Consider the following 9,304-nt stretch of genomic DNA (forward strand, 5'->3'; position numbering starts at 1 on the left):
TGCTGCATCATTCTATAAGCCAACTTTAGCAGTTACAACAGGGATATCTGCGCCCTTCAACAACTTGGCTATTATATACAAGCAACAGGTAGAGTACTATATCTGCCTTTTTCATCGCTAGTTTGAGAGTTACTGCATATTGCCTTATTTAATGGAAGAAAGTCATATAATTTGTCTATCTTCTTCTTTGCTGTCTTTGCCCCTAGTTGGAAATTGATAGTTCTCTTGTATTACACCAGGGAAATTATGCAGAAGTGATAGCCTGTTACAATGAAGTTCTTCGCAGACTGCTGCTGATGGTCTTGTCAATAGAGGGAACACATTTAAGGAGATTGGTAGAGTTACTGGAGCAATTCAGGATTATATATGTGCTGTGAATATCAGACCAACTATGCCTGAAGCCCATGCAAATTTGGCTTCAGCTTACAAAGATAGGTAATTTCTTCTTTGAATTTGTGCTAGTGTTGGACTATATCAGTATCTTACATCATTGATTCTTCTTTCTATTTATTTGTGGTTGAGATAATTGATAAACGTTTCTCTTTTTAAGCATTCCAATTACTCATCTTGTTACCTGGTGCTCTTACTGCTTTTTCAATTATGATTTTTGGTCTTGGTTTACTAATATATTATTTATGTGTTTTTACAGTTTACAAATCTCAAGTACTCCAGAGTTGAAATTGATGAAGTGCGATTCGAGTGGGCTGAATGCATGCTATATTACATTTGAGTAGGAAAGGTATTTGATTTTTGAAAACTTTGGATGATGCATGCATTTGCATGGAATGTAAACTGCGAATATTACCTTGATGTGTACAATATCTATTACCTTTTGATGTTGTAAAAAGAATATTTATGTATTTTATGGATACTGTTGTAAGAAGAATATTTATGTAATTTGTGAATATTTGTGTATTTTATGGATAATGTTGGAAGAAGAATATTTGTGTAATTTGTGAATATTTGTGTATTTTTTTTGTTATTGTCAGGTTTTCACTGTTTCGGAAATCAAATTTGTGCTGTTAAAAAATACTGATATTACATCGGTTTCCCACCGCTACAAAATCGGTGTTATTAACTAATATTACATCGGTTGTATACCGCTGCCAAAACTGGTGTTATTAGCATATAATATTACATCGGTTTTACACCGTTGATGAAATGGTGTTGTTAAGTGATACTACATCGGTTAATAACCGATTTGAACACCGGTGTCGTTAAGTGATTCTACACCAGTTTTAACCCGATGTCTAAAATAGCAGACCTTTTACATCGCCTTCATAGACATTGGTCGAAAATGTAATAGACACCGGTGGAAAACCGATGTCTATGAGGGTTTTTGTTGTAGTGTATCCATTGCTTGGCATCGATCAAGTGGTGGACTCCACCTCTGGTTGTGAGTTGATTTGTATGCTAGACGCATATCAAGGGTATTATCAAGTCCAACTTGCCAAGGACGACAAGGAAAAGGTTAGCTTCATAATTACTGAAGGCACTTACTATTATAATATTATAGCGCTCAGACTAAAGAATGCAGGAGCTACTTACCAATGACTCATAAACAAAGTCTTCCAAAAGAAAATTGGGTGAAATATAGAGGTTTACGTGGATGATATCCTCATTAAGTCCCTCTGAGCTATGGATCTTAACGTAGATATAGAAGAAACTTACAAAATTTTAAGGTAGTACGGGCTTAGACTCAACCCCAACAAATGTCTGTTTAGAGCTAAGAGTGGACACTTCATGGGTTACATCATCACATAATAGGAAATTGAAGTCAATCCCAGTAAGGTACAAGCTCTACAAGATATGGTCCCCCACGTAATTTAAAGGAGGCACAGAGGCTGATCGAGTGGACCACTGTATTATCACATTTCATTTCAAAATCGGTCAATCGGAGCTTGCCTTTCTTCAAGATTCTCTGTTGGGCGACTAAATTTCAATGGGACACTGATTGTGACAAGGCGTTTGAAGAGCTAAAGAGTTATTTATCTGCCCTGCTTATATTAACTAAGCCAATAGTAGGTGAATCTTTATAGGTTTACTTGTTTGCTAATGAGCATGCTGTTTAGACAGTATTGGTAAGGCAAGAGGGGAAGCAACAACAACCTATGTATTTCTTTAGTAAGGAGCCGAGTGTTGCTACACCATACTCAAGAAATTGGCATATAGATTGGTTTTAGCTGCCCAAAAGTTGCATCCATATTTTCTATCCCATCTGATCATTATGCTAACCAATATCAGATTAGGCTGGGTGCTAGTCAATCCTAAAGCTTTCGAGAGGTTGATTAAGTGGACCATGGAGCTCAGTGAGTTTGATATACAATATCAACCCTGAGTGGTCATTAAGGCTCAAGCCTTAGCTAATTTTATAACAGAATTAAAAAACCTTGAGTCTGAGGAAACTTGAAAGATATACGTGGATGGGTCATCTACTCAGTAGGATAGCAGAATATGTATTCTTATGATACCACCTAGGGAAGATAAAATACAACTATCTGTTCAGCTGAATTATCAGGCTACTAATAATAAAGCAGAATATGAAGTGTTGATAGCCGGTCTGCAAGCCGCAAGATATGTGGGAGCTGCTCGAGTTTTAATTTATTCAAATTCTTAGTTAGCCGCTCAACAATTATCAAGAAATTTCAAAATTAATAATGAGCGGCTCAAGATCTATTCAGAGGCATTCGAGAAGCTTAGAGCTAGGTTCCAAGAGGCAATCATACAAAAGGTTTCTCGAACAAAAATCAAATAGTAGATGACTTAGCCAAATTAGCTTCCTCTATAGTTCCATGGACCCTAGATAAGCTGGTAGAACAAACACTATTAGTGGCTTGCATTGAATGACAGGCCGACATTGAATTACAAAGTGATTAGAGAACACCAATCATTTTATTTCTGCAGCAGGTCGTCTTACCAGCAAAAGGAGAGCAAGCACGCATGAAGTAAAGAGTCGGTCGGTTCACTATGATCAGAGACCATCTTTATAAACAAGCTTTCTCGTGTCCTTTACTCAAATGCATCGGACTGGATGATATGTATTACATTTTACAGGAAGTGCATCAAGGTTCCTATGGAAGTCATGAGGGCAACCTGTCTCTCGCTCAGAAAATAATATTGGTTGGGTATTTTTAGCCCACTCTACAGGCAGATACACCACGATTAGTAAAAACCTGCTTATCTTGTCAAAAGTATTAGAATATTCTACACCACCCCCACGGAGTTGCTAAAAACCTCTATTGTTTCTTTCCCATTTGATTAGTGGGGTATGGATATAATGAGGTCTTTTCCTTAGCACCAACCCAGAAAAGATTCTTACTAGTGGTAGTAGATTATTTTTTTAAAATGGGTGGAGGCTAAGTTATTGGCCAAGATAACCGAGCAGATGATTATTAAATTCTTATAGCAACATATTATTTGCAAGTTCAGAATTCCACACAAACTGGTTTCAGATAATGGAAGACAATTCCAGAGTAGAAAAATCTGAGAGTGGTGTTCAAGCTATGGAATCACATAGGCCTTCACATTTGTGGCTTACCCACAGAGTAATGGTCAGGCAAAAGAGATGAATAGAGAAATCATCAGAGGATTTAAAACCAAATTAGACCATGTCAGAGGAAGTTGGATTGACGAGATAACCAGCGTACTGTGGGTATATTGTACAACCCCCCGAGAAGTAACATGTATAACTTGTTGGTGCAATTTGCACCAATAGTCAAACCTAAGTTTTGATGAATGACAAATAGGTTAAAGTTAGACATGTTGTGATCTAACCTTGTTACTGAGTGTGCAGGGTTGACTAACCCCAGTCAGGATCTTCGATTCTTGATTGGTTAAAGACTAGATGTGTGATTCCGATAAGTCTGGATGTTCGATTCCCGACAGGTTAAAGTCCAGATGTAGGATTCTAGCAAGGGTCGGGATGTGTGATTTTCGATTGGAGAAGATCGGATGTGCGATTCTGGATTGAAAAAGACCAGATGTGCGATTCTGGTAGGTTGGGATGTTTAATTCCCGAAGTCCGGATGTGTGATTCCAGAGGTAACTCTACACCTGGTAAGTAGAGGTAAGTCACTAGAGGAGAGTAACTAAATAAAGACGCGCCCCCATTAGAAGGGACAATAGGTGTCAGTCTAATTTAGGTCTATTTCGGAAACCTTAATTAAAACCCTGACTTGATGTTGGTCTCGGAGAGACATGATCTAATTACTACTTCTTATTATTATTGTGCTAACATTATCTTATAGGTTATTAGACTAACATTTTATACAGGGCAAAAGAAGTACAAAAGCCTTTGGGTAAACAGTGTTCGAGGCACCTTCCATGGTATAGAAGGCACCTTCGCACTGTTCATGGAAGGCGCCTTCAGTACCATGGAAGGCGCCTTCCATAGGATAAAATTTAGACTTCGTCGCATATAAGGAGTGGGTGGTTCGGGATCAGATTCTTTACATTGGAGGCACCTTCAAGGTTATAGAAGGCATCTTCCATGCTCAATAAAAGGATGTTTTGCGCAAGGCTTCTTCAATAACTTCCATATGAGCTTCTACACATCCAATCGAGTTTCCGACTACTTCAGCTTGCTGTCACTGCCCTGCTATGACTCTACTACGACCGACTGCTGTCGAGAAGCCGTCCAAACACTGAACTCAAAGTAGACCATCTATGAAAGTGTTTGGTAACCTAATTTAATTTACTGTACTTACTTTCAGTAAACAAAAAATGTAACGTGTTACACTTATCTGAGTCTCTTTGTATTCGATTGCTCTTCCGGCGGTTCTGAAAGAGGTTTTAGTAAATTACCCATTGATAGATCTGTGGGGCCTGGGTCTTGGAGTAAGAGTCATCGAAAGCTCTGAACCAAGTAAATTCTTGTGTTCATGTCTTTTCTCATTACTATCTATTTTTTTTCGCTGCGTACTCTTGTTTTTAAAATGAAAAAGATAAACTTTTCAAAACCATGTGATTCACCCCCCTCTCACGTGCGTCTCAATCCAACATAACCCCTTTTCATCTGGTTTATGGTGGTGAAGTTGAAGGCGCTGGAATTCCGTTTTGTTTAAATTTCCCTATGCAAAAATTATACAAGTACAAAACTTTTCCTAGCAACCCACATGTTCGATTAGATATGTGTTTGATCAATCAAGCAAGTTCTTGACGGATCAAAGCACACCTTGATCGAAGTACAAGATCGCTGACCTCTTGTATTGGTATTCAAAATCAATACAAAGAAAACTAAACTAATTACGCAGTGGAATTAAAGAACTAGTTGTGCCTTTCCTTTGTAGCTAAATATCTCTTGATCTTCTGCTGTATTTCTCTCATCTTCTTCAGCATCGTGTGGACGATGATCTACCAAGACAACAACCACCCTTCCCCTCTTTGGATCCAAACCGCCGACCACTAAGGAAGCTCTAGGATGGGACACCTTCTAATCTTCTTCCTTCTCTACTCCAATCCGCCGTCCACCAAGAGATCCTAGCAAGGAGGGGTTCCGGCCCAAGCAAGGAGGGGTGCCGGCCCAAGCAAGGAGGAGGGGGCGCTGACCCTTGGCAATGAGGAAGGGGGGGGGGGGGGGCGCCGACCGTAAGCAAGGAGGAGGGGAGGGGCGCTAGCCCTAACAAGGGAAGAAGGGGCGCCGACCACAAGGAGGAGAAGAGAATTTTGAAAAAAAAATAGGTTTTAGGGGGCACCACCTACTCCTTTTATAACCTTGCCGCAGGCCCTAGGAAGGTAGAGAAAAACTAGACCAAAACCAAGTTGTGGATGGGTGGATGCGAGGCTTTATATAGAGGCTACAACAGAGACCTAGAGGAGGAATTGATTTATGCCTCCTAATGGGCTTGGGCTTCCTGTGTACGACCCAAACACTCAACTCAAGTCCATCAATAATAATTCATACCACTAAAGGATTATTATTGAACTACCGCACCAATCCCATATTATAATATGGGCTCTTTCTTATCATGAGTGCATTAATCTCCCCGTGTTTAAGATATTGTATATCCGTTAATTAAATGAGTTAGTGACAACTCAATTAATTAACATCTGATTCCAAGAGTAGTACCACTCAACTTTATTATCATGCCAGACTAAGTCCACCTGTAGGGTTCACATGATAATCCTTATGAGCTCCTCAAGGGGACATCATCAACCTAAATAATTAGGACACAAATTTCTTCTATAATCAACAACACACCATATAAACAGTACTATTTTCCAACTCATTGGGCATATTAATTTAACGATTAAATCTCACCCATTGATAAGTTAAAGAAATAAATACTAAGTATACATGCTTGTTATTATATAGGGATTAAGAGGGCGCACATCCATAATAACTGAGGTTCTGTTCTTTTATGTAGTCAGTACAAATCGAACAACCTCAAACGGTCCTGCTCAATACACACATGGTGTACTAGTGTAATTTTATAGTCAAGACAGACTAATACCAAATTACACTACAACCGTTTCAATGGTTTGTCCCAATCCATCTTGGTTGTTATCTAGTATTTATAATTTATAAGGAACCGATAACATGAACTTCTATGTGGCACCACACACCATGTTATCTACAATATAATTAAATGGGAAATTACATTGACATATATATAAATATAAAATACAAACATTTGACCAAAGTGATTCTCATTTTAAAATATTTCAAAACAGATGTTCATACAAAAGCTAGGCTTATAGTATACATCCCAACAATCTCCCACTTATACTAAAAGACTATGCTGCCATACATCTAATTCAACTCCCCTTCTAGTCGGCCGCTGCAATCCAACAAGTGATATCAGAGTGAAGGCGCTTCAGGAGGACTAACCGCCGAACGTAGCAACGATATAATGGTCGGACCAAGTATCTACCCGCCGAAATTTGAAGGGGATTTCACTACCTGAAAAAAGAAAAAGCAGGTATTTTTTACAACAAATTTCGAGTTAATTCTAATAATGGAATTTGGTTTTGTAGCTCCAGAGGACAAAGAAAAATACCAATGGACGAAAAAGGAGCAGGTCGACTACGTGGCGAACGGAAAAGCAGAATACCATCTGCTAAGCGTTCTTCCACCACAAGAAGTCAACTGAATCGGCAACTACAACTCCACGAAGGAACTTTGGGAGAAGTTCCTCGAGCTGCGTGAAGGGACGTCTGAAGCCAAGCTCGCTAGACGAGATCTACTTCGCAATCAGCTCACCAGCCTGCGACTTGGGGAAGATGAGATAGTTGCACATCTGCACTCGAGAATTAAAGAAATCATCACCGAACTTTCGAATCTCAGAGAAAAGGTAAGTAACCGAGATTCACTCAGATACGCGTTAAATTCTTTCCTGAGAAATTCAAAATGGGCGTCACTAGTAGATGTTTTTTACATTTCGAAAGATTTAGAAAAAATTTCATTAGAAGAATTATTTTCTACATTTGAAGTGCATGAATCAAGATGTGCAGGTACGAAGGAGCCCAAGAACAACGTCGCCCTCAAAGCATCGAGAGACGAACCTGAGTCGGAGTCTTCTCTCGACAACAAGGAAATGGTAATGATGGTAAGACGGTTTAAGAATTTGTGTAAATCTAGGAAATCTAACCATCCGCAGGGGAAAAAGAAAAGGACCATCCGCTGCTACCACTGCGACGAAGAAGGGCACATCAAGGACAACTGCCCCAAGCTAAAGAACAAGGACAAGGATAAAGATAAGAAACTTGTCCAAAAGCGCAAAGCCCTAAAGGCGACGTGGGACGATACGTCGCCCGAATCGGAAGTTGAGGCATTCTCCGGGCTTGCATTAATGGTGAGTCATCAAGACGACGACTGCGATTCTAGCTCTTTCGAAATGAGCATTGAGAGCATCGATGAAGGGGGAGCTACGTCGGAAGAAAGCAACACTTCAGGGGGAGACACGGACAACGAGATCGACAAGGTAAGTCAGGTACGATCTCTTTTTCCCGATAAACTCTTTAAATTTGTTAAATTGTTAACAAAAGATTGCTGCAAATTAGAAAAAGAAAATAAAAGTTTAAAAGTAATACTAGCTAAATCTTGCCCTCTAGAAGATTTAGACAAATCAAAATTAGAAAATGAAAATTTGAAATCAGAAAATGAAAATATGAAAATTCAAGTAGATAACTTGAAAAACCGTGCATGCTCATCTAATACAAATTTTAGAAGATTTAATAATTTAAATTGATATTTTCAATATCATAAGGAACAGATTAGAAATATTTCAAAGAAATATGTCCCTAAGAAATTTTTAGTTAATCCAGTAGCCTGGAACCTATATTGGGTTCCAAAGTCCTGTATGACTTGAATTTGAATGAATCAGATTTAGAGCTTTTAGTGAAAAAATTAGACATTAAAATTTCTTTATGAGATTTTGTCTAAGGAAGTAGTTGTTGCTTCAATAACCAAGAAGGCCTAGTGTCTCACCACGACCTGGAAGCCAAAATATTGAAATAAAATATTTAATTAATTTTCTGATAAAAGCATTAAGGTGGAAACTTAATAATGCTTTAAAAAGTTTTTAAACATTTTTTTTTAATTTTCAAATTTTTGTACTCAGAAATTTTTTATTTTTGCATAAAACTTTTACATAAAAGTTAAAAGTTCTTTCTGAAATTTCTGCTTAAAATATTTACTTAGAAAATTTTTTTAAGTCAGAATTTTTTTTTAAAATTCTCTTACTTAAAGTTTTACTTAGAAATTGTTTAACTTAGAATATTTTTTCCCTAAAAAAAAAATTCTTCTGAAAATTATACATTGTTTCAACAAAAAATTTTGGTTAGAATTTTTTTTTTTCAAAAATATATATATATTTTTTTTCAAATTCTCTAACTTAGAGCTTATTCAACTTAGAATTTTTTAAGAAAGTTAAAAATCTTTTAACCTTAGACTTTTTCGGAACCCTATTTTTTTGTGATCAAAGGGGAAGAAGGAAAAGAATAAGTCTAGGGGGAGATAGACTAAAATTTAAACTTTCTATCTTTTTGCACTTTATTGCAAAAATAGTTAGTTTATTTTTTTATGTCTATTTACCCTATCTTAACTTGGGTTGCTCACATCTAAAAGGGGGAGATTGTTGGAACCCTAAGGTTATTTTGGTGTGATCAACAAGTTAAGTTAGGTCCTGTGTGTTTTTAACCTTGTGTCTAAGTGTGCAAAAACTTAGGAGCACAGGTAGTCGAGTGGACGACACAACTAGCGAGAAGGACGGCACGTGGTGCGTCCGAGGGACGAAGCACTGCGGAAGAGTACACCGGCGGATGAGAAGGAAGCGTGTGGTGGTTCTGAGGGATGAGAAGCCGG

General features: G+C 38.0%; 1 long non-coding RNA gene across 1 annotated transcript; it reads left to right on the forward strand.

The window, feature by feature from the left end:
- The first annotated feature begins 28 nt into the window (after window positions 1–28).
- On the forward strand, window positions 29–689 carry LOC122003979. The gene is made up of 3 exons (XR_006118179.1): window positions 29–88; window positions 240–435; window positions 650–689. It is a non-coding gene; the product is annotated as an uncharacterized LOC122003979 (long non-coding RNA).
- Window positions 690–9,304: the final 8,615 nt, after the last annotated feature.

This window comes from Zingiber officinale, chromosome 7B (assembly GCF_018446385.1).
Source record: "Zingiber officinale cultivar Zhangliang chromosome 7B, Zo_v1.1, whole genome shotgun sequence".
NCBI lineage: Eukaryota > Viridiplantae > Streptophyta > Magnoliopsida > Zingiberales > Zingiberaceae > Zingiber > Zingiber officinale.